Raw genomic sequence first — 26,876 nt, forward strand, 5'->3', positions numbered from 1 at the left:
AAAATACAGTGATCGCTACATAAATAGTCATTAAATTCATTCATGAAAATACAAGTGTCTCACATGTATCGAAAGTCTAGAATCTTGCTAATCCAACTGCATTGTCAGATTTAAAAAAGGATTTTCTGCGAAAGAATACGATGCGATTATCTGAGCACAGAGCCCCATAACAATAAAAATAAATGTAACCAGCACAGGCGTAACATAATCACAAACTCAATTAAAATAAATAGTTTACCTTTGACGATATTCATCTGTTTGCAATTCCAATGCTCATTGTTACACAATAAATTATCTTTTGTTTGATAAAATACTTTTTTATAGCCTAACACAAAACATTTTGTGAACCGCTTGTGTCGTGAATTCCGTCTCATTCCATTTTCGACGACACATTCCAGGTAAATAACCCACACAGAGCGTGACTTTTCCAGTCATGTTTGGTTTCACTGCAATCAACTGGTTTGTTTGTAACACAATCAAACCTGATGGGCCATTTCGCGGGACTTATTGACTGAAAGAAACCGATTTGAAGACAACAAGTCATGACATCATTGTGCACCAATGATTTGCCCGCTGTTTCGTTGATTGGCTGTCTTTTAACCCAATGACCACTGATCATCTTGAAATCTAGCTGGGTAGATAGCCAATGAGCTGAGCTAAACGGCAATACGCCATGTTTATGTGTTGTAAGACCAACCTATGTAGTAAGCTCCAGCGTAAAGTGAGTCATTCGCTATTGAAGTTTCATACCGGAAGGAGAAACGCATATTACGCACTGCATTGTTTGGTGAACGTGCAGATTCAGCTGTTTATATATCAATCATTATGGTGACTAAGTCAGGGAAAGCTAAATCTAAGTCTAGATATACAGATGTACACACAATTTTACAATAAATTGATTGTGAAGGTGAGACCGAGATTGTTGTAGGACGCTTCATTTAGCGATTGTGGAGGAATATTTTTTGAACGGGAGAGAACATAGTTTTTGACTGGTAAGTTCTTATCATGCTAATGTCCTTGTTTGAAATTAATAATATAAAATATTATTTGTTACATTTACATTACATTTAAGTCATTTAGCAGACGCTCTTATCCAGAGCGACTTACAAATTGGTGAATTCACCTTCTGACATCCAGTGGAACAGCCACTTTACAATAGTGCATCTAAATCATTTAAGGGGGGGTGAGAAGGATTACTTTATCCTATCCTAGGTATTCCTTGAAGAGGTGGGGTTTCAGGTGTCTCCGGAAGGTGGTGATTGACTCCGCTGTCCTGGCGTCGTGAGGGAGTTTGTTCCACCATTGGGGGGCCAGAGCAGCGAACAGTTTTGACTGGGCTGAGCGGGAACTGTACTTCCTCAGTGGTAGGGAGGCGAGCAGGCCAGAGGTGGATGAACGCAGTGCCCTTGTTTGGGTGTAGGGCCTGATCAGAGCCTGGAGGTACTGCGGTGCCGTTCCCCTCACAGCTCCGTAGGCAAGCACCATGGTCTTGTAGCGGATGCGAACTTCAACTGGAAGCCAGTGGAGAGAGCGGAGGAGCGGGGTGACGTGAGAGAACTTGGGAAGGTTGAACACCAGACGGGCTGCGGCGTTCTGGATGAGTTGTAGGGGTTTAATGGCACAGGCAGGGAGCCCAGCCAACAGCGAGTTGCAGTAATCCAGACGGGAGATGACAAGTGCCTGGATTAGGACCTGCGCCGCTTCCTGTGTGAGGCAGGGTCGTACTCTGCGGATGTTGTAGAGCATGAACCTACAGGAACGGGCCACCGCCATGATGTTAGTTGAGAACGACAGGGTGTTGTCCAGGATCACGCCAAGGTTCTTAGCGCTCTGGGAGGAGGACACAGTGGAGTTGTCAACCGTGATGGCGAGATCATGGAACGGGCAGTCCTTCCCCGGGAGGAAGAGCAGCTCCGTCTTGCCGAGGTTCAGCTTGAGGTGGTGATCCGTCATCCACACTGATATGTCTGCCAGACATGCAGAGATGCGATTCGCCACCTGGTCATCAGAAGGGGGAAAGGAGAAGATTAATTGTGTGTCGTCTGCATAGCAATGATAGGAGAGACCATGTGAGGTTATGACAGAGCCAAGTGACTTGGTGTATAGCGAGAATAGGAGAGGGCCTAGAACAGAGCCCTGGGGGACACCAGTGGTGAGAGCGCGTGGTGAGGAGACAGATTCTCGCCACGCCACCTGGTAGGAGCGACCTGTCAGGTAGGACGCAATCCAAGTGTGGGCCGCGCCGGAGATGCCCAACTCGGAGAGGGTGGAGAGGAGGATCTGATGGTTCACAGTATCGAAGGCAGCCGATAGGTCTAGAAGGATGAGAGCAGAGGAGAGAGAGTTAGCTTTAGCAGTGCGGAGCGCCTCCGTGATTCAGAGAAGAGCAGTCTCAGTTGAATGACTAGTCTTGAAACCTGACTGATTTGGATCAAGAAGGTCATTCTGAGAGAGATAGCGGGAGAGCTGGCCAAGGACGGCACGTTCAAGAGTTTTGGAGAGAAAAGAAAGAAGGGATACTGGTCTGTAGTTGTTGACATCGGAGGGTCGAGTGTAGGTTTTTTCAGAAGGGGTGCAACTCTCGCTCTCTTGAAGACGGAAGGGACGTAGCCAGCGGTCAGGGATGAGTTGATGAGCGAGGTTAGGTAAGGGAGAAGGTCTCCGGAAATGGTCTGGAGAAGAGAGGAGGGGATAGGGTCAAGCGGGCAGGTTGTTGGGCGGCCGGCCGTCACAAGAAGCGAGATTTCATCTGGAGAGAGAGGGGAGAAGAAAGAGGTCAGAGCACAGGGTAGGGCAGTGTGAGCAGAACCAGCGGTGTCGTTTGGCTTAGCAAACGAGGATCGGATGTCGTCGACCTTCTTTTCAAAATGGTTGACGAAGTCATCTGCAGAGAGGGAGGAGGGGGGAGGGGGAGGAGGGTTCAGGAGGGAGGAGAAGGTGGCAAAGAGCTTCCTAGGGTTAGAGGCAGATGCTTGGAATTTAGAGTGGTAGAAAGTGGCTTTAGCAGCAGAGACAGAGGAGGAAAATGTAGAGAGGAGGGAGTGAAAGGATGCCAGGTCCGCAGGGAGGCGAGTTTTCCTCCATTTCCGCTCGGCTGCCCGGAGCACTGTTCTGTGAGCTCGCAATGGGTCGTCGAGCCACGGAGAGGGAGGGGAGGACCGAGCCGGCCTGGAGGATAGGGGACATAGAGAGTCAAAGGATGCAGAAAGGGAAGAGAGGAGGGTTGAGGAGGCAGAATCAGGAGATAGGTTGGAGAAGGTATGAGCAGAGGGAAGAGATGATAGGATGGAAGAGGAGAGAGTAGCGGGGGAGAGAGAGCGAAGGTTGGGACGGCACGATACCATCCGAGTAGGGGCAGTGTGGGAAGTGTTGGATGAGAGCGAGAGGGAAAAGGATACAAGGAAGTGGTCGGAGACTTGGAGGGGAGTTGCAATGAGGTTAGTGGAAGATCAACATCTAGTAAAGATGAGGTCGAGCGTATTGCCTGCCTTGTGAGTAGGGGGGGAAGGTGAGAGGGTGAGGTCAAAAGAGGAGAGGAGTGGAAAGAAGGAGGCAGAGAGGAATGAGTCAAAGGTAGACGTGGGGAGGTTAAAGTCGCCCAGGACTGTGAGAGGTGAGCCGTCCTCAGGAAAGGAGCTTATCAAGGCATCAAGCTCATTGATGAACTCTCCGAGGGAACCTGGAGGGCGATAAATGATAAGGATGTTAAGCTTGAAAGGGCTGGTAACTGTGACAGCATGGAATTCAAAGGAGGCGATAGACAGATGGGTAAGGGGAGAAAGAGAGAATGACCACTTGGGAGAGATGAGGATCCCAGTGCCACCACCCCGCTGACCAGAAGCTCTCGGGGTGTGCGAGAACACGTGGGCGGACGAAGAGAGAGCAGTGGGAGTAACAGTGTTATCTGTGGTGATCCATGTTTCCGTCAGTGCCAAGAAGTCGAGGGACTGGAGGGAGGCATAGGCTGAGATGAACTCTGCCTTGTTGGCCGCAGATCGGCAGTTCCAGAGGCTACCGGAGACCTGGAACTCCACGTGGGTCGTGCGCGCTGGGACCACCAGATTAGGGTGGCCGCGGCCATGCGGTGTGGAGCGTTTGTATGGTCTGTGCAGAGAGGAGAGAACAGGGATAGATAGACACATAGTTGACAGGCTACAGAAGAGGCTACGCTAATGCAAAGGAGATTGGAATGACAAGTGGACTACACGTCTCGAATGTTCAGAAAGTTAAGCTTACGTAGCAAGAATCTTATTGACTAAAATGATTGAAATGATACAGTACTGCTGGAGTAGGCTAGCTGGCAGTGGCTGCGTTGTTGACACTACACTAATCAAGTCGTTCCGTCGAGTGTAATAGTTTCTCCAGTGCTGCTATTCGGGGGCTAGCTGGCTAGCTAGCAGTGTTGATTACGTTACGTTACGTTAAAAGAACGACAATAGCTGGCTAGCTAACCTAGAAAATCGCTCTAGACTACACAATTGTCTTAGATACAAAGACGGCTATGTAGCTAGCTAGCTACGATCAAACAAATCAAACCGTTGTACTGTAATGAAGTGAAATGAAAATGTGATACTACCTGTGGAGCGAAGCGAAATGTTGACCGGGTTGTTGAAGTTAATTCAGTAGACGTTGGCTAGCTGTTGGCTAGCTAGCTAGCAGTATCTCTTACGTTAAGGACGACAAATAGCTGGCTAGCTAACCTCGGTAAATTAAGATAATCACTCTAAGTCTGCACACTCTAAACTACACAATTATCTTGGATACGAAGACAGCAAAGACAACTATGTAGCTAGCTAACACTACACTAATCGAGTCGTTCAGTTGAGTGTAATAGTTTCTACAGTGCTAGTAGACGGTAGACGTTAGCTAGCTGCTGGGCAGATAGCAGTGTAGACTACGTTAGGACGACGAAATACGATAATTACTCAATTATCTTTGATACAAAGACGGCTATGTAGCTAGCTAAGAAGATTAAGATTAGACAAATCAAACCGTTGTACTATAATGAAATGTAATGGAAATGTAATGAATGTAATGAAAAGTTATATAAAAGTTATACTACCTGCGGACCGAAGTGTAGATGCGACCGCTTGCTCCAACCCGGAACCGGAAGAGTGTGATTTTTATTTTTATTTTAGAAGCAATATATAAACATGTAATATCATGAAATGTGAGATGCGCGTGTCTGCCGCCCCACCCCAACCCACATGAAATAGCCTATTTGAGGCTGTTGAGGAGAGGGCAGGACCACATCAATGGCCAAAGTGAAATGGAGACAGTAGATACAGCTGGTCTGTTGTAATATAATAAAGACAATAGATCTAGCTGGTCTGTCATAATATAATAGAGATAGTAGATCTAGCTGAAATGTCATAATATAAAAGAGACAGATCTAGCGGGTCATAATAATACACTGCTCAAAAAAATAAAGGGAACACTTAAACAACACAATGTAACTCCAAGTCAATCACACTTCTGTGAAAACAAACTGTCCACTTAGGAATCAACACTGATTGACAATAAATTTCACATGCTGTTGTGCAAATGGAATAGACAACAGGTGGAAATTATTGGCAATTAGCAAGACACCCCAATAAAGGAGTGGTACTGCAGGTGGGGACCACAGACCACTTCTCAGTTCCTATGCTTCCTGGCTGATGTTTTGGTAACTTTTGAATGCTGGCGGTGCTTTCACTCTAGTGGTAGCATGAGACGGAGTCTAACCCACACAAGTGGCTCAGGTAAGTGCAGCTCATCCAGGATGGCACATCAATGCGAGCGGTGGCAAGAAGGTTTGCTGTGTCTGTCAGCGTAGTGTCCAGAGCATGGAGGCGCTACCAGGAGGCAGGCCAGTACATCAGGAGACGTAGGAGGAGGCCATAGGAGGGCAAAAACCCAATAGCAGGACCGCTACCTCCGCCTTTGTGCAAGGAGGAGCAGGAGGAGCACTGCCAGAGCCCTGCAAAATGACCTCCAGCAGGCCACAAATGTGCATGTGTCTGCTCAAATGGTCAGAAACAGACTCCATGAGGGTGGTATGAGGGCCCGATGTCCACAGGTGGGGGTTGTGCTTACAGCCCAAAACCGTGCAGGACGTTTGGCATTTGCCAGAGAACACCAAGATTGGCAAATTCGCCACTGGCGCCCTGTGCTCTTCACAAATGAAAGCAGGTTCACACTGAGCACATGTGACAGACGTGACAGTCTGGAGACGCCGTGGAGAACGTTCTGCTGCCTGCAACATCCTCCAGCATGACCGGTTTGGCAAGGTAGCCTAGTGGGGTAGCCTAGTGGTTAGAGCGTTGGACAAGTAACCGGAGGTTGCAAGTTCAAACCCCCGAGCTGACAAGGGTACAAATCTGTCATTCTGCCCCTGAACAGGCAGTTAACCCACTGTTCCTAGGCCGTCATTGTAAATAAGAATTTGTTCTTAACTGACTTGCCTCGTTAAATAAAGGTAAAATACATTGGCGGTGGGTCAGTCATGGTGTGGGGTGGCATTTATTTGGGGGGCTGCACAGCCCTCCATGTGCTCGCCAGAGGTAGCCTGACTGCCATTAGGTACCGAGATGAGATCCTCAGACCCCTTGTGTGACCATATGCTGGTGCGGTTGGCCCTGGGTTCCTCCTAATGCAAGACAATGCTAGACCTCATGTGGCTGGAGTGTGTCAGTAGTTCCTGCAAGAGGAAGGCATTGATGCTATGGACTGGCCCGCCCGTTCCCCAGACTTGAATCCAATTGAGCACAACTGGGACATCATGTCTCGCTCCATCCAACAACATCACGTTACACCACAGACTGTCCAGGAGTTGGCGGATGCTTTAGGCCAGGTCTGGGAGGAGATCCCTCAGGAGACCATCCGCCACCTAATCAGGAGCATGCCCAGGTGTTGTAGGGAGGTCATACAGGCACGTGGAGGCCACACACACTACTGAGCCTCATTTTGGCTTGTTTTAAGGACATTACATCAAAGTTGGATCAGCCTGTAGTGTGGTTTTCCACTTTAATTTGGAGTGTGACTCCAAATCCAGACCTCCATGGGTTGATAAATTTCATTTCCATTGATCATTTTTGTGATTTTTGTTGTCAGCACATTCAACTATGTTGAAAAAAAGAAAACTATTTAATAAGAATATTTCATTCATTCAGATCTAGGATGTTCCCTTTATTTTTTTGAGCAGTGTATATTCAACCTTTTGTTCCCTGTACTCTCTTTATATATCTGTTTATTATACCTGTTGATCCAGGGCTCATATGTGAAACTATTCTAACTGAACATTTTTCTTTCACAGTGACACTGACTCCGAATGGGAGTATTATCCGGTGTCCTGTGTGAATTTAAGTATGCTCTCTCTAATTCTCTCTCTCGGAGGAGGACGGCCTGAGCCTGAGGACCATGAGTCAGGACTACCTGGCATGATGACTCATTGCTGTCCCCAGTCCACCTGGCCTTGCTGCTGTTCCAGTTTCAACTGTTCTGCCTGCGGCTATGGAACCCTAAACTGTTCATTTTTACTCTTGAGGTGCTGTCCTGTTGCACCCTCTACAACCACTGATCTCCACCCAGCACAGCCAGAAGAGTAAATGTATACAGTGGGGCAAAAAAAGTATTTAGTCAGCCACCAAATGTGCAAGTTCTCCCACTTAAAAATATGAGAGAGGCCTGTAATTTTCATCATAGGTACACTTCAACGATGACAGACAAAATGAGGGAAAAATATCCAGAAAATCACATTGTAGGATTTTTTTATGAATTTATTTGCAAATTATGGTGAAAAATAAGTATTTTAAAGTGATGATGATGTCGAGGTGAGTGAAATAAGTAAATAGATACAAGTTTGGTGTTGAGGAATAGCTCTCAGATTATCAAATCACTTGGTTAGTCCAGGCGAGCACATCAGCAGTTGTCCTCAAAGTATTGCTCTCTGTCTCATATAAATAGTTGCAGTGTTTAGCTGTATATAGTCTGCTACGGTGCCTTCAGAAAGTATTCACACCCCTTCACCTTTTACACATTTTGATGTGTTACAGCCTGAATTTAATATGGATTCAATTGAGATGTTTTTTCACTGGCCGACACACAATACCCCATAATGTGAAACTGGAATTTGTAACGCCCTGATCTGTTTAACCTGTCCTTGTGCTTGTCTCAACCCCCTCCAGGTGTCGTCAATCTTGCCCACTTATCCTCAGGGTATTCATACATGTGTTTTCTGTCTGTCTGTGCCAGTTTGTCAAGCTTACCAGCGTTTGTCCTGTCAGCGCCTGTCTTTTCCCAGCCTCTCTTTTTCTCATCCTCCTGGTTTTTAACCCTTGCTTGTCCTGAACCCGTACCTGCCTGCCTGACCAGTCTGCCTGTCCCTGACCCTGCCTGCCGCCCTGTACCTTTGCTCCTACTCTGGATTATCAACCCTTGCCTGTCATTTGCCTGCCCCTGTTGTTACAAGAAACAGTGTTACTTCACACAGTCTGCACTTTGGTCTTACCTTGTTACCTGATAGAATGATGTATTTCGAAATGTTTCCTAATTAAAAATGAAAAGCTGAAATGTATTGAGTCAATAAGTATCCAATCCCTTTGTTATGGCAAGACTAAATAAATGCAAGAGTAAAAATTTAACTACCTCATCTCTGTACCCCAATTCTTAATTACACTTTGGATGGTGTATCAATACCAATCACTACAAAGATACAGGTGTCCTTCCTAACTCAGTTGCTGGAGAGGAAGTAAACCAATCAGGGATTTCACCATGAGGCCAATGTTTGATATGAGTCTGGAAGGAGAGTTTACAGTCTAGCCAGACACCTAGGTACTTATAGATGTCCACATATTCTAGGTCGGAACCATCCAGGGTGGTGATGCTAGTCGGGCGTGCGGGTGCAGGCAGCAAACAGTTAAAAAGCATGCATTTGGTTTTACTAGAGTTTAAGATTAGTTGGAGGCCACGGAAGGAGTGTTGTGTGGCATTGAAGCTTGTTTGGAGGTTAGATAGCACAGTGTCCAAGGAAGGGCCAGAAGTATACAGAATGGTGTCGTATGCGTAGAGGTGGATCAGGGAATTGCCCGCAGCAAGAGCAACATCATTGATATATACAGAGAAAAGAGTCAGCCCGAAAATTGAACCCTGTGGCATCCCCATAGAGATTGCCAGAGGACCGGACAACATGCCCTCCGATTTGACACACTGAACTCTGTCTGCAAAGTAGTTGGTGAACCAGGTAAGGCAGTCATTAGAAAAACCGAGGCTACTGAGTCTGCCGATAAGAATATGGTGATTGACAGAGTCGAAAGCCTTGGCCAGGTCGATGAAGACGACTGCACAGTACTGTCTTTTATCGATGGCGGTTATGATATCGTTTAGTACCTTGAGTGTGGCTGAGGTGCACCCGTGACCGGCTTGGAAACAAGATTGCACAGCGGAGAAGGTACGGTGGGATTCGAGATGGTCAGTGATCTGTTTGTTGACTAGGCTTTCAAATACCTTAGAAAAGCAGGGCAGGATGGATATAGGTCTGTAACAGTTTGGGTCCAGAGTCTCCCCCTTTGAAGAGGGGGATGACTGCGGCAGCTTTTGTGGAGAGATGGGTAACGATACTTCGTGGGTGACTGTTGTTGATGTGTGCAGAGGGTCTCTGGTTCGCATCCGGGTATGGGCGAGGGGAGGGTCTAAAGTTATACTGTTACACATGGCACAAGTAATTTCACATGGCACAAACAATTGTTTACAGACAGATTATTGCAGATTATTACACAAGTATAAAAACCATGGGACCACGCAGCCATCGTAACACTCAGCAAGGAGTCACGTTCTGTCTCCTAGAGATGAACGTACTTTAGTGCGAAAAGTGAAAATCTATCCCAGAACAACAGCAAAGAACCTTGTGAAGATGCTGGTGGAAACAGATACAAAAGTATCTATATCCACAGTAAAACGAGTCCTATATTGACATAACCTGAAAGGCAGCTCAGCAAGGAAGAAGCCACTGCTCCACACCCACCATTAAAAAGCCAGACTACGGTTTGCAACTGCACATGCGGACAAAGATCGTACTTTTTGGAGAAATGTCCTCTGGTCTGATGAAACAAAAATAGAACTGTTTTCCATTATGACCATCGTTTGGAGGAAAAAGCGGGAAGCATGCAAACCGAAGAACACCATTTAAACCGTGAAGCACGGGGCTGGCAGCATCATGTTGTGGGGCTGCTTTGCTGCAAGAGGGACTGGTGCACTTCACAAAATAGATGGCATCACAAGGAAAGTAAATCATGTGGATATATTGAAGAAACATCTCAAAACATCAGTCAGGAAGTTAAAGATTGGTCGCAAATGGGTCTTCCAAATGGACAATGACCCCAAGCATATTTCCAAAGTTGTGGCAAAATGGCTTAAGGACAACAAAGTCAAGCTATTGGAGTGGCCATCACAAAGCGCTGAACTCAATCCTATAGAACATTTGTGGGCAGAACTGAAAAAGCGTGTGCAAGCAAGGGAGGCCTACAAACCTGACTCAGTTGCACTAGCTCTGTCTGGAGGAATGGGCCAAAATTCACCCAACTTATTGTGGGAAGATTATGGAAGGATACCTGAAACGTTTGACCCAAGTTAAACAATTTAAAGGCAATACTACCAAATACTAATTGAGTGCATGTAAACTTCTGACCCACTGGGAATGTGATGAAAGAAATAAAAGCTGAAAAAAATCCCTCTGTAACGGTTTTCATGCGGTGAAGGAGAGTCGGACCAAAATGCAGCGTGTAGATTGCGATCCATGTTTAATGAACAAAAATGTAACATGAATCTAAATACAAACACTACAAAACAAAAGAACGTAACGAAAACCGAAACAGCCTATACTAGTGTAAACTAACACAGAGACAGGAACAAGGACACTAAGGACAATCACCCAACAAAACACACAAAGATTATGGCTGCCTAAATATGGTTCCCAGTCAGAGACAACAATAATCACCTGACTCTGATTGAGAACCGCCTCAGGCAGCCATAGACTAACGCTAGACATCCCACAAAACCCCAAGACAAAAACACACCACAATAACCCATGTCACACCCTGGCGTGACCGAATAAATGAAGAATAAACATAAAATATTTCGACCAGGGCGTGATACCCTCTACTATTATTCTGACATTTCACATTCTTAAAATAAAGTTGTGATCCTAACTGACCTAAGACAGGGAATTTTTACTAGGATTAAATGTCAAGAATTGTGAAAAACTGAGTTTAAATATATTTGGCTAAACTGTATGTAAACTTCAACTGTAAGTACTGTATGCTCAAGTTTTAGCATATTTGAACGTATCGCACATCCCTGGTGTATGGCAGCACACAATACTTCAGTGCCCTTGGTGAATAGTGAAAATTACATATTGTTAGACAATTAACAGAATTGAAGTGGCACTGTGAAGAATTCTAAATGCTATACAAATGCTGTAAAAACAATATTTCTTGTTATTTAAAAAATATAAAAAGATCTTTATAGGACAATTAATCCCCACACCATGCAATGCTGATTTTGCAATTTGAACAGGAATTGCAATCAGTTTTGCATCAACATTGTTCGTCAGTCCGCCTTCAATATGAACTTTGCATTTTAGGCTGTGCTTTTGGGTAACAAATTAATTGCTTATTATAGGGAATCATTGTCCTATCTAAATAACTTTTTCTATTTTTTAATATAGAAATATAGTTTTTAAAGCTTTTGTTAACCTGGTCATTTAAAAAGAAAATAGTAGAGGCGGAATTCTACACAGTGCACATTAATATAATGAATGTTGTAAAAAGAGCTGACACCACTGAATGATAGATGAGGCTTTACATGGTTCTCCACCTCATTTTTAGTGTTGGATGACCATGGGCCTTTGCTGCACTATAGCGGACAATCAATAGCTTTTTGCAAATAGGAAAAGATCAGATCATGTTTTATCTCAACAAAGAACTTATTCTATCTAGACCTCGTAGCAATCATGACGTGCTGAAGGACCATGCTTGTTTACTGGTACAACACTCTTGACCACTAGGCTACCTGCCACCCCACTTGCCTGCATCAATATGCACCAGTACATTTGCAGACATATTTATTTTTATTTTTTTGAATATACCCCCTTTTCTCCCCAATTTCGTGGTATCCAATTGTTAGTAGTTACTAACTTGTCTCATCGCTACAACTCCCGTACGGGCTCGGGAGAGACGAAGGTCGAAAGCCATGCGTCCTCCGAAACACAACCCAACCAAGCCGTACTGCTTCTTAACACAGCGCGCATGCAACCCGGAAGCCAGCCACACCAATGTGTTGGAGGAAACGCTGTGCACCCGTCGACCTGTTTTGCATATTCTGTGCCCGGCCCACCACAGGAGTCGCTAGTGCGCGATGAGACAAAGATATCCCTACCGGCCAAGCCCTCTGTAACCCAGACGACGCTAGGCCAATTGTGCATCACCCCATGGGCCTCTGGTGGCACAGCTAGCACAGCGATGCAGTGCCCTAGACCACTGCGCCACCTCATTTGCAGAGAGTTTGACAGAAAAATTGTATTGAAGGATGTTCTTGAAGATTGGTACAGCAAAAGTGCATGGGCTGAAAAACCGTCTTCTTCGTTACAACAACTAATTGGTGTGTTTTTGTTTTACTCGCAGTAGTTGAGTTAATTCCTCAGACAATGATGCTGTTATCTGCCTAAATCTTACAAATCTCAGTTTTGGGAAGACTTAAGTTACCCTATTTTTACATGTGACATTCAGTCTACAAACTACAACCATCTCTTGTTAGAGACCATTGATTTTATATCATCTATGTCCTAAGTTTTCATAACTGTGACCTTAATTGCCTACTGTCTGTAAGCTGTTAGTGCCTTAACGACCATTCCACAGGTGTATGTTCATTAATTATTTATGGTTCATTGAACAAGCATGGAAAACAGTGTTTAAACACTTTACAATGAAGCTCTGTGAAGTTATTTGAATTTTTATGAATTGTCTTTGAAAGACAGGGTCCTGAAAAAGGGACATTTCTTTTTTTTGCTGAGATTAGTTATCATAACTGTTACTAGTTGCGTGGCCTTTTTGACGCTCAGAGCACTTAACATGTCACGTTATCCTAGCTTAGACAATTATGTTATGTGAACTTTAAATGTAGTTATGATAACTATACTACTAGTTACAATAACTTAATTGAAAGTTGACTTAACAAAATGTACAAATGGTTTGTAATACTGACATGATGAAGTGGATTTAAATGTTTTTTATTTGTCAACATAAATGTTGCTTTAGCTATGATAACTCAACAGTTATTGTTGACGTAATAAATGATTAAGTTTATTCAAATAACAATAGTAAGTTACACTGAAAAATGAAGCAGTGGACATAACTCTATTTGCCAACAATAATGTAGCTTAAGTTATTAGAACTCCACATTTATTGTGAACATAAAAGGTTTAAGTTAACTCAAATAATAATATCAAATTCAACTAACGAACATCAAATGAACCATCTATTGTTAGTGAAAATAAAGGTAATAAAAGCTAGGATAACGTGAAATGTGAAGTACTCTGAGCTTGAAAAAGACCATGCAACTAGATCACTAGAAAAAATAAGTTGAAACAAATCATTTTTTACAGTGTAGCAATGCAGTTTGCACTGCGATGCAGTGTCTTAGACTGCTGCGCCACTCAGGATGCCCCATCAAAGTTTTTATTGCTGATCAACTGCCTTGCACAGTATCAAAATACAGAGAGGTGTTGGTAAGCGTATATTGTCCTGATAATAGCCCATAATGACCGTGTGTGTTTGAAAGAGTATTTTCCAGTAAGAAATTATTTGTTTACCTTCATTAGCCTACCTTGTTCCAATAATTCTGTAATTCCGTGATATTTATTCCCATAGTAATTTGTTATGGCTCCATAACTAAATAAACATCTGCATTTTTTAAGTATTTTTATCATTATTTTATTTATGAAAGCATAAAGATGCTGATGTAGAAATACAGTACTGTATGCTTTATCTGACATTTTGCGGTTGCATGAGGTCGCCCACAAGCACTTTAAACATTTGGATAATAAAACATTTAAAGAAATTTGAAGATAGAAGCCGCCTGCATTTGGTTATTAGGCTACTGTGCAGTCTGACAAGTAAATATAGCCTACTGTACATACTGTAGTAAACATGGTAAAGTGCCTAATTCCTTACATAAGGGAGAGCAGGCCATGTCCAGACATTCTCGGTGACCTCAAGTACTCATTAACTATTGTCTTTAATGTTTTTTGGGGTTGCATTAGTCATGGACAGTACTAGTGTTTGAAAACCTGTTTTCAAAATGCCCCCAGCTGTCCATCACTACTGTAGATAAAATTGGTTACATGCTGTTTACATTCTTTATTGTAACCACAATGTCATAAATAATTTGTATCTACCTTTCCAAATATATGGATTTACATATGGGATTTACACGTGCGCTTTTCATGTCATTTTTCGTTAAATCAATTTCGGATTTAAGTATAACTTCTGACTGACGACTTTAGTGACAGGTCTAATGCTCCAATATTTGATCATGTCTGCCCTCCAAATTCATATCTAAGGGGCATTTTTCGCGCCATTATTAGTTACACTGTTTTAGTTTGAACGTTCAGACAGGCACTAAGAACAGCGGGAACGTTTCTCTAGTCAGCACCATTATTAATGCAATGCTGCTTAAAGTGTTGCTCTGTGCTACCCAGTGGGGCAGGGTGGGGGGGGGGTTCACCCTCCGTACCCCTTCCTCCTTCTCCCTTCCCCCTTCTCGCTTCCCCATGGGCTACGTCCGTATTCTGTGCGCTGCTCTGCGACCCGTCCCATGCCTCCTGCCCTGAAACTTGTGAGCCTCCCCCTATCTCAGTGGATAAAGCAGAACTGTAAGGCCATCCCATTGTGCGCCACTTGGGAGCCATGACCAATATACAGTGGGGCAAAAAAGTATTTAGTCAGCCACCAATTGTGCAAGTTCTCCCACTTAAAAATATGAGAGAGGCCTGTAATTTCCATCATAATTTTCATCACACTTCAACTATGACAGATGAAATGAGAAAAAAAATTCCAGAAAATCACATTGTAGGATTTTTAATGAATTTATTTGCAAATTATAGAAGGAGGTTTTCACTCAAAATCTCACGATACATAAGAATTTTGGTTCCAACCGCCGTGTCTTTGAGAGATGCAGAGTAGGTGAACGGATGACCTCCGCATCTGTGATTCCCACCGTGAAGCATGGAGGAGGAGGAGGTGTGATGGTATGGGGGTAACTTAATGGTGACACTGTCTGTGATTTATTTAGAATTCAAGGCACACTTAAACCAGCATGGCTACCACAGTATTCTGCAGCAAAACATGTGAGAATTGTTTATTTATTTTGATTCAATTTTTTTTTACTTAAGTTTTTGGGGGTATTTATATTTTTGGAAACTTTTACTTTTACTCCACTACATTTCTAAAGAAAATAATGTACTTTTTACTCCTTTTTCCATGACACCCAAAAGTACTTGTTACATTTTGAATGCTTAGCAGGACAGGAAAATTGTCTAATTCACTCACTTAGAGAACATCCCTGGTCATCCCTACTGCCTCTGATCTGGCAGACTCACTAAACACAAATGCTTTGTTTGTAAATTATGGCTGAGTGTGTTGAACTGTGCCCCGGGCTATCAGTAAATTAAAAAAAAAACAAGAAAATCGTGTCGTCTGGTTTGCATAACATAAGGGATATTAAATGATTTATACTTTTACTTTTGATACTTAAGTACATTTAACATAGACTTTTACTCAAGTAGTATTTTACTAGGTGACTTACCTTAAAAGAAATTGACTGAAGTTAAAGTATCTTTACTTTTACTCAAGTATGAAAATTGGGTACTTTTTCCACCACTGAGCAGGGGTCTCCAACAGGTCGATTGCGAGCTAACAGTAGCTCGCACCCCACCTATGAGTAGCTCTACAAACAATTCCGAAATAGATTTTTCATGTGTTCCATCGCAAACTGTCATAAACAAATCTCACGAGTATCCGACACTGCAAGCTCCCAGCTGCTATATAATCAACACAACATTGACATCATCTTAAAAACCGAAACCTAGCAATATCTGCCAATGAATTTCCAGGAATATTGACCCAGTCTGTCTGTGTGGTGCGAGCGTTTGTCTATCACTCCGTGTGTAGCCAGTTGACGTGATAACCCCCGTGGGTTGCCAAAAATACTTTCCCAAAAACCTTCTCAATTAAATGTTAACTGCAAAGTATATCATGAGTAAGTACACCACTTGTCCAAAGTTTCAGAACACCTACTCAATCAAAGGTTTTTCTTTATTTTACTATTTTTTACATTGTAAAATAATAGTGAAGACAAATGTGTTAAACAAATCCAAATATATTTTATATTTGAGATCCTTCAAATAGCCACCCTTTGCCTTGATGACAGCTTTGTACACATTTGACATTTTCAAAAACCAGCTTCATGAGGTAGTCACCTGGAATGCATTTCAATTAACAGGTGTGCCCTGTTAAAAGTTAATTTGTGGAATTGATTTCCTTCTTAATTAATGCATTTGAGCCAATCAGTTGTGCTGTGACAAGGTAGAGGAGGTATACAGAAGATATCACTATTTGGTAAAAGACCAAGTCCATATTATGGCAAGAACAGCTCAAATAAGACATGAAGGTTAGTCAATACAGAACATTTCAAGAACTTTGAAAGTTTCTTTAAGTGCAGTCCAAAAACCATCAAGCGCTATGATGAAACTGGCTCTCATGCTGCAGAGGATAAGTTCATTAGAGTTACCAGCCTCAGATAATGCAGCCCAAATAAATGCTTCACAGAGTTGAAGTAACAGACACATCTCAACATCATCTGTTCAAAGGAAACTGTGTGAATCGGGGCTTTGTGGTCAAATTGCTGCAAAGAAACCACTACTAAAGGACACCAATAAGAAGAAGAGACTTGCTTGGGCCAAGAAACATGAACAATGGACAATACACCAGTGGAAATTTTTCTTTGGGTCTACAGTTCAAATTTGAGATTTTTTTGTGTGACGCAGTGTGGGTAAATGGATGATCTTTGCATGTGTATTTCCCACCGTAAAGAATGGAGGAGGAGGTGTTATGGTGTGGGGGTGCTTTGATGGTGATAATGTCTGTGATTTCTTTTGAATTTAAGGCACACTTAGCCAGTATGGCTACCACAGTATTCTGCAGCAATACGCCATCCCATCTGGATTGGGCTTAGTGGGACTATCATTTGTTTTTCAACAGGGCAATGACCCAACACACCTCCAGACTGTGTAAGGGCTATTTGACCAAGAAGGAGAGTGATGGAGTGCTTCATAAGATGACCTGGCCTCCACAATCCCCCGTCCTCAACCAAATTAAGATGGTTTGGGATGAGTCGGACCGCAAAGTGAAGGAAAAGCAGCCAACAAGTGCTCAGCATATGTGGGACCTCCTTAAAGGCCACTGGAAAAGCATTCCAGGTGAAGCTGGTTGAGAGAATGCCAAGAGTGTGCAAAGCTGTCATCAAGGCAAATGGTGGCTACTTTGAAGAATCTCAAATATATTTTGATTTGCTTGACACTTTTTTGGTTACTACATGATTCAATGTGTTATTTCATAGTTTATGTCTTCAGTAATATTCTACAATGTAGAAAATAGTTTTAAACAATAAAGAAAAACCCTTGAATAAGTATGTGTTTGAAAACTTTTGACTGGTAGTGTATGTCATTTGTATCTATTATTTGTTATTAGCTAATTTTGCCATGAAATGAGCAGCACCAGTACAGAACCATCACTTGACAAGCAGATTAGACAGCACATTCCTTACTAATTAGATGTGCAATTAAAGGGCCAGATGCCCAATTAAAAGGGGAATTACACTAAAAAGAAATGTTCATTTTCTTCCATAAAATAAATGGTCTTCTGATGTGATTCAACCATTGACATCAACTCAGAAAAAACAATTTCATTATGAAAAGTTGAAATTTTGAGAGTGAAAAAATAAATAAAACTGAGAACTTAATTTGGGAAAATATAAATCATCATTTAAGGGTAAAAATCACAGATTTTATAGGGGCCCCCTTAGAGTTGGTTATTAACCATTATTTTACCAGGTACAGTATATTGACAGAAAATATAGTACACTACTTTCTCTTGTACACTAAGGAACTGGGGAAGAGTTTCAGAGGAGAGAAGAGAAGAATGTGCCTATTTGAAAGCTAGAAAATAATTAATAGCTCACGACATGTTTCGTTTTTAAAAGTAGCTCTCATGCTAGAAAAGGTTGGAGACCTCTGCCCTATAGGCACTTTACATGCTCAGCATGTTGCATGAAATCCCTCTTGGATGGCTAAAGTTGGATAGTGGTTTAAAAACTGAAAGAAAGAAACAGTCTTGTTTTTATTTTCTACCCTGCAAATTACAGGGAGTGATTGAGGTTATCCGGAGTTTACAAACTATTACCATAATCATATCACCAGATAGCACCAGCACCACATGGCCCTCGGCAACCGTGTAGTCAGCTCATCCGACAATGTGCCGCATTAGTGGAGCTGATCCAAGGACAGGGGCAAATTACAGAGTCGAAGCTTAACCTCGCGCGACAATGGCACAGCTGTGGGTTCAGGCAACACATAAATAAATAACAGCGCGAGCGCGATACGGCGCTTACCAGCAGGTGCACCTTTTAAATCTTCGGAGCGACCTGAGACAAGTCCACGCACCTGATACCCCCGAAGCTGCATGCACAAGACAGTATTTGCTTCTATGTAGTTAGTGTCATTGCCCGTAAATATGTTATAGTCTTGCTTGCGTTGGCTACAGTTTAGAATGTGATATAGCCTAAAGAATTGCAATACATCCCGACAAACATATTCCCTTTTTCTGGAATCACGATGTACATATATACCTTTTCCCAGATGTGAAACCAGCCATACAGGCTAGGCTGAAGTCTTTTTTTCAAATAGGCTACGTTTGTGATAAGTTTAACTAATTCCCGTCTGTGCGAAACATATAGTAGGCTATATCGACTGAAGTGTTCGTCCTACTTGGCATTGGCTGTATTTGCACTTATAAATAAGACCCTGCTAGATATTGAACACTACATGTTTGCTAAATAGTAGCCGGAGCAAATCCAGCTATAAACAGCCTAGTATGCTAGTAGCCTAAAAACTATACCCTCCATCAATCGGTTAAGAGAAGAGTAAAAAAACATAAAAGGCTCACTTCGTCCATCCAATGTGCTCATCGCTCTACCGCTATTGCTTTTGCACCACCAAATGTAGAAAATCATATATTAATCATCCAATCTTACCTGCCTCGTCCGTATCCGTCTTGGGTTGAATGATTTTAGATTCTGTCAAATGTCCTGCTGTGATGCGTCACTAGGGCTATAGGTAGGTTAGTTTATTTTTTTCTCCCTTTCTCTCTCTCTTCAATTCTCTTCTCTTCTTCTCTCCCGCTCAAGACAACACTTTTTCCATCTCCAGTCGAAAAGGTCGGCTCCTGACTTTGGCTGTTCACTTCAACTTCACCTCAACATAGGCTACAGCTAAATCCGACCCTGGTGTTAATGTCTATGATACGGAAACGAGCAAATGCTCTTTTCAGCGCTAACTTGCCTTTGACTATTTTCCGGTTCCAACTCCCGGTGTCGCTTATCCTTGCTGTAGCATAATATAACAACTGGATGCAGTGCTGGCAATGGTCGTTTTTTGCAGTTTTATTGCTAAATTCCTGCAGTTCTACCCATTTTGCCGTGGGGTGGAGACCATTTTTTGCCATTTCAAAGCAAATGTTCTGCAATTCTACACATTTTGCCAAGATGTATGCCATGTTAATGATATCTGATTGACAGTGGCTAACAAAATCAATGGGGAATTTGGCCATGATTAGACTCCTAAAATGATAGCTGGCTAGACTAATTTACCAAAAAACAAATGTGTTAGCTGACACGGCTAATTGAGTGACTGGCAGTGACCAAAATAACAAGAGGAAAACTGAAATTGCAATGAATAATTACATCAAGCTTGTGGATTTGCTGTTTGTTTTGGTTGTGTTTCAGGTTATGTTGTGCCCAATAGAAATGAATGGTTAATAATGTATTATTTCATTTTGGAGTCACTTTTATTGTAAATAAGAATAATCTTTCTAAAGGCGTCTACATTAATGTGGGTGCTAACATGATTTCAGATAATCCTGAATTATTCGTAAACAATGATGAGTGAGAACATTACATAGGCATACATATACTAACCCCCCCAGTAATTGTAATGGTCAGAGGTTAGCATGTCTGGGGGGTATGATATTTGTGTGTCTGTATTTTTAGCACTCATCATTATTCACAATTCATTCAGGGCTATCTGTAATCATGGTAGCATCCCCATTAATGTTGAAGTATCTAGAAACATATTCTATTCTTCTTTACAATAAAAGTGACTCCAAAATTACACAATACATTATTTACCATTTATTTCTATTGGTCCTGGGTCTCCAGTTTGCAAAAGAAAAAGTTGAAGTACCCTGGTCTATTCAACGACTGTATAGTATTTCCATCTAGTGTATAAAACAAGTATTGCGACTTTGAAACAATTTGATGGGCCTAATTTAACAATCAATGCATGAAAAACTAGTGATGCATATAGGCTTTGTTCTACAATTTGATGTGTAATTTAGTCTGTTATAATTTATAAGTGCACATTTCTGATCACATGAAAGCACCACACATTAAAGTAATATTCATAGGCTTATGTTTGGTTAAGAGAGCTGAAATTAGACTCACATAATGTCACCCTTCTGATCACAAAAACAAATAGGCATACCAAAACTTTTGAGCCCAATAACAAACATTATTGGGCCCTTAAACTAGATAGCAAAATGCCTGTCTTGTATGCTTATTTATAATTCCCTATGGCCAAATTCAAATAAACAAAAAACAGTGCTTTAAAATTATATTTTATAAATTGTAAAAACATATTTTTTAACAACAAAACAACACATGCATTCTCTCTCAAAGTAATGTCTTAACTTATTAATCAATATAGGCCTAGTATTCAGTGACACATTGTGTGCTGTTTTAATGAAGACAAGTGCCTGAAGGTTTTGCAACTGTATGGTTTCTCTCCCCTGTGAATCCTCTGGATTCCATAGTCACCAAAACTTTGGCTTCAGTCACCTTCTCATGTTTCTTGAGGTAAGCAGACAAACTGAAGCTATTTTCACAATGCTTACACTGGAAAGGCTTCTCATGCATTCTGAGCTTATTCAAGTGACCGAATTCTCTGCCACAGTGTGAGCAACAATAGGGTTTCTCTCCCGAGTGTGCACTGGTGTGTCCTGAAGTATCATACTGTTTTGAAGCTCTTGTAGCATTGTGTAGCACACTGAACACACTGTCGCACACTGAGCAGCTGTAAGGCCTCTCTCCAGATTGAATCCACCATGTCGTTTGAACGGCTCAGAGTTTATTTTATTTAACTAAGTCAGTTAAGAACAAATCCTTATTTTCAATGATGGCCTAGGAACAGGGGGTTAACTGCCTTGTTCAGGGGCAGAATGACAGATTTTTATGTTGTCAGCTCGGGGATTCGATCTTTCGGGTACTAGTCAACGCTCTAACCACTAGGCTACCTGCCACCCCAGGGTGACTGAATGCCTTCCCATAGTCAGTGCAGCTGTACGGCATTACTCCGGAGTGCACCGGTTTATAGTAGACTTTCAGTTTATAAACGCTCTTCCTACATTGGTTACAACAATTCTTCTTCAGTAGCATATTGTTTGTGCCTGTGTGAAGTAGGATGTGAAATCTGAAACCACTTGAAGCTGGGATGTCCCTCCTACCATTGCATTTGCTCTTCCGACTGTCCATCAACTCCTGGCTGAACCCTATGTCACAGCCACTGACAAAGCACATGCCTGCATCATCACGGTAGCACATTCAGAGATCGATTTATAGCCATTCATCTAAATTAATTTATAGATTTTAAACACAAAACATACTGTCATAGACAGACAATGTTAATATGAGATGAAAGAAGAGCTCACAATACGTTCAGGAATCCAAACTAGAGCTCTGTGAAACATTCACAGCGATGTGGGCAGACGTTTTGATCAAGAGAGACCTTTAGAAAATATGCACATTTTCTCTAACACTAAACATAAAAATATGTGTGTCTCAAGGTCCTGGAGTGGCCTAGCCAGTCTCCAGTCCTGAATAGAAATAGAACATCTTTGGAGGGAGCTCAAAGTCCGTATTGCCCAGCGACAGCCCCGAAACCTGAAGGTTCTGGAGAAGGTCTGTATGGAAGAGTGGGCCAAAATCCCTGCTGCAGTGTGTGCAAACCTGGTCAAGAACTACAGCAAACGTATGATCTCTGTAATTGCAAACAAAGGTTTCTGTACCAAATATTAAGTTCTGCTTTTCTGATGTATCAAATACTTATGTCATGCAATAAAATGCAGATTAATTACTTAAAAATCATACAATGTGATTTTCTGGATTTTTGTTTTAAATTTCGTCTCTCACAGTTGAAGTGTACCTATGATAAAAATTACAGACCTCTACATGCTTTGTAAGTAGGAAAACCTGAAAAATCATCAGTGTTTCAAATACTTGTTCTCCCCACTGTAAGTCATTTCAAGCCTTATTCATACTGTTTTGTTGAAGGAAATACATGATAACATTTTTCATATTTGTACTGTGTACTTGAACGTCCTCAAAAGTGACTACACCTCATTATTTTATGATTTTTTTACCGGAAAGGTGAGATTTTAACGTTTCTTGGGGTGTGCATACTAGTTCTTATTTAAGGAACTCTTACTTTTGGGGATTACGTAGATTACATTTTGTCACGTGTGCTCCCTCTCTGGCCGAGGTCAGCAGGCTGCTCGTTTATGGCGCACACCTGTCACCAGCATTATGCACATTTGCGCATAATGACACTCACATGGGCTCCATAACCTCATTGATTACCTGCCCTTTATATGTCACTCACTTTGGTTTCTTCCCAAGTCGTCATTGTTTCTGTTGCTGTTTGTGTTTCTTGTTTCGGTCATTTATTTATTAAATGTATTCGCTCCCTGAACTTGCTTCCCAACTCTCAGCGTACATCTTTACACATTTTCAATTATATTTAGTTACAGTTAACTGGTTTTAAGGAAGTGGGAAAAAGGTATATCAATGTTGCTCTCTGAATCCATGCTAACGGCCTCTGCTAGGTTTGTTTTTATCTTTCTTTACAGAATGCTAAATTGACACTGCTGATAAGTGTCTTAAAACTGTGGCTTCACCTCCAATGCAGAATGTGACCAATATTCACCATCCTCGTCAGAGCAATAGCCTAAGTGAAAGGTTATACTAGTGTGAAATAATGGTCTCCTGTTGTTGGGACCAAAGCACAGAGATGAAAAAAAGCTTTCTTGAAATCAATCTCCGCTCACTGGGTGAGCACACTTAGCTAACCTGTGTTTGTGAATTGTGTCAAAGGCTTCACACTGATTAGCTGTGGATTACTATTTTTCCCCTTGTGTTGATGTGTATAAGATGTCTTACCTCTTCTTTCTCTGCAACTTGTATATTTTCCACCTTTGAAATTACTTGCCTCCGAGAATGTGTCTATTTTATAATTTCGTAAAGGCCAACCTCTCACCTGTCGGGAATTTGATGAATTTGTCTTTAATTTAATGAATGTTCCTTGATTGAGGTTTGAAATCCCACAAGCAGATGTGTGGGATGGCATCCCTGGGTTTGTGCAAAGGATATGAGGATTATTGTGTCACTCCGTTAGTATATTTTCTTAAAATAAACACCTAACATTTACAAATGTTTTAAAACTTATCAAAACAAATATCCCTTTACTTCCTTCATCTCCATCTCTTTGTCTGCATCCAAATTAAATAACGGAGAGTGGGGGAAGTTTAGCCTTTTTTTGCATTCAGCATCACTCTGTCAAGGGAAATATAGTATTCTTAAAAAAAATAATATACATATATTTCAGGATGTTGTGTATCCCTGGAAATAATCAGAATCCATGAGAATATTACAGTATTGAAAACATAGCTTGTCCAAAAAAGGTGGTATCTTGGCACAACTTGCCCCAGGTATGGGGTAAATTGAACCATGGGACAGTGTAAGTTAAGGCAGCTACAAATGTCTGTACTCAATGAAGTATGTGACCGACTGGCTGAAATCGGTCTTATGTAGCACAATTTGCAATGGTGTTTTTTACATTGGATAAAAGTAGTGACTCAGAGCTACAAAATGATATGCCATACACTGCATTTGAGGAAAAATGGGAAAGTAATTATGTTTTGAAAGTTGATAAACTTGTAAACTCACTTTTGAGAAAATGGCCTTTGAATGTTTTGGTATCTACTGGAGAGCTCTCCTTTGTCTACACCCATTTAGCATTGTTCACACAAGATTAGGGAGGTAAGGCAATAAATAGGCTGTAGTGGCGAAGTAATTACAATTTTGCAATTAACACTGGTGCGATAGATGTGCAGAAGAATATGCAAGTCGAGATACTGGTGTGCAAAGGAGCAAAAAAAATGACAAAATAAGAAATAAATGACAATATGGGGATGAGTTGGATGGGCTATGTACAGGTGCAATGATCTGTGAGCTTCAGTGACAGCTGATGCTTAAAGTTAGTGAGGGAGACATGAGTCTCCATCTTCAGTGATTTTTGCAATTCGTTCCAGTCATTGGCAGCAGAGAACTGGAAGGAAAGGCAGCCAAAGGAGGAATTGGTTTTGGGGAGACGAGTGAAATATACCTGCTGGAGCGCGTGCTACGGGTGGGTGCTGCTATGGTGACCAGTGAGCTGAGATATGGTGGGGCTTTACCTAGCAAAGACTTATTGTCACGACTACTGCTGAAGTCGGTCCCTCTCCTTGTTCGGGCGGCGTTCAGCGGTCGACGTCACCGGCTTTCTAGCTGCTGCCGATCCATTTTTCCTTTTCCATTTGTTTTATCTTTGTTTCACACACCTGTTGTCAATCCCACACTCACTTGTTCATTATTTAACCCTCTGTTGCCCACATGGTTTTTGTGAGTGATTGTTTATTGTCATTTTGGTCCGTCTGTGTGTGCTCAAGATGTTACTTTGTATATTTGTCTTTTTTTGAGTAAAGCATGTTTTTTTACTCATATCTGCTTTCCTGCGCCTGACTCTCTCACCAGCAACGCACAGGACTCATTACACTTATAGATGAACTGGAGCCAGTGGGTTTGGCGACGAATATGAAGCGAGGGCCAGCCAACGAGAGCATACAGGTCGCAGTGGTGGGTAGTATACGGGGCTTTGGTGACACAACGGGTGGCAGTGTGATAGACTCCATCAATTTGCTGAGTAGAGTGTTGGAGGCTATTTTGTAAATTACATCGCTAGGATCGCTAGGATAGTCAGTTTTACGAAGGTATGTTTGGCAGCATGAGTGAAGGATGCTTTGTTGCGAAATTGGAAGCTGATTCTAGATTTAATTTGGGATTGGAGATTCTTAATGTGAGTCAGGAAGGAGAGTTTACTGTCTAACCAGACAGCTAGGTATTTGTAGTTGTCCACATATTCTAAGTCAGAACCTTCCAGAGTAAATGAGCGGGGCAGCGATCATTTAAAGAGCATGCATTTGGTTTTACTTGCATTTAAGAGCAGTTGGAGGCCACGGAAGGAGAGTTGGATGGCATTGAAGGTGGGTCACACCTTGTGCCCTTATAAGTTTATTACCCACGCCACTTAACCTCTCTGGGCAACCCGATGCGCAAGCGTCCCACCTTGCCAACAATAAATGCAAATGCGCTACGCCAAATGCTAATAGCACTTGTTAAAACTCAAACGTTCATTAAAACTCACATGCAGGGTACTCAATTGAAGCTACACTCGTTGTGAATCTAGCCAACAAGTCAGATTTTTAAAATGCTTTTCGGCGAAAGCATGAGAAGCTATTTTCTGATAGCATGCAACACCCCGAAATACCAGAAGGGGATGTAAACAAAAGAATTAGCGTAGCCGGCGCTACACAAAACGCAGAAATAAAATATAAAACATTCATTACCTTTGACAAGCTTCTTTGTTGGCACTCCTATATGTCCCATAAACATCACAATTGGGTCTTGTTTTCGATTAAATTGGTCCTTGTATACCCAAAATGTCCATTTATGAAGACCGTCAGATCCAGGAAAAACACAGTTTTTAAACGCAACGTTATTTTTTTAAATTAAAAAAAGTTGCCTATAAACTTTGACAAAACACTACAAACTACTTTTGTAATCCAACTTTAGGTATTAGTAAACGTTAATACGCGATCGAATTCATCACGGGGCGATCTGTATTCGATAGCATTAAGTCTTTTGACGATGGTCGATATTCTCTCTACCAAAACTTCCTTTTTGATGCAGTGATGACAGGAAGTGACTCTTCTTCGTTGAACCAAGGAATAACGTCACACCAATTGCCAAGACTGGAGACATCGTATGGAAGCTGTAGGAATTGTCAACTGGGAGCCATCTATTTTCTCTTCCCATAGACAATACAGGCAACTGGCGCATTGATATTTTTTTTCTTTTGGGTGATCAGTTTTCCTTTGGATTTTCCCCGAGACACACATTCTGTTATAGTCACAGCCGTGGTTTAACCAGTTTTACAAACTTCAGAGTGTTTTCTATCCACACATACTAATCATATGCATATACTATATTCCTGGCATGAGTAGCAGGACGTTGAAATGTTGCACGATTTTTAACAAAATGTTGAAAAAGTAGCCCTAGCTCTAACAGGTTTTAACTTCCTGCCTAGTGTTGGAGAATTTCCAGTACCTATACTGTTTTCTTTGAAGTAGAAAGTAGAATCA

At 41.9% G+C, this 26,876-nt stretch overlaps 1 protein-coding gene across 1 annotated transcript in view; it reads right to left on the reverse strand.

Moving 5' to 3' along the window:
* LOC135504722 (cadherin-23-like) overlaps positions 1–19,657 on the reverse strand; it is a 611,744-nt gene extending 592,087 nt beyond the window's left edge. The window contains exon 1 of the mRNA XM_064923533.1: positions 19,342–19,657. The gene's annotated coding sequence lies outside the window, so the exon portion shown is untranslated. The remainder of the gene's footprint in view (positions 1–19,341) is intronic.
* Between the last annotated feature and the right edge of the window lie 7,219 nt (positions 19,658–26,876).

Source organism: Oncorhynchus masou, chromosome 18 (genome assembly GCF_036934945.1).
Source record: "Oncorhynchus masou masou isolate Uvic2021 chromosome 18, UVic_Omas_1.1, whole genome shotgun sequence".
NCBI classification, from domain to species: domain Eukaryota; kingdom Metazoa; phylum Chordata; class Actinopteri; order Salmoniformes; family Salmonidae; genus Oncorhynchus; species Oncorhynchus masou.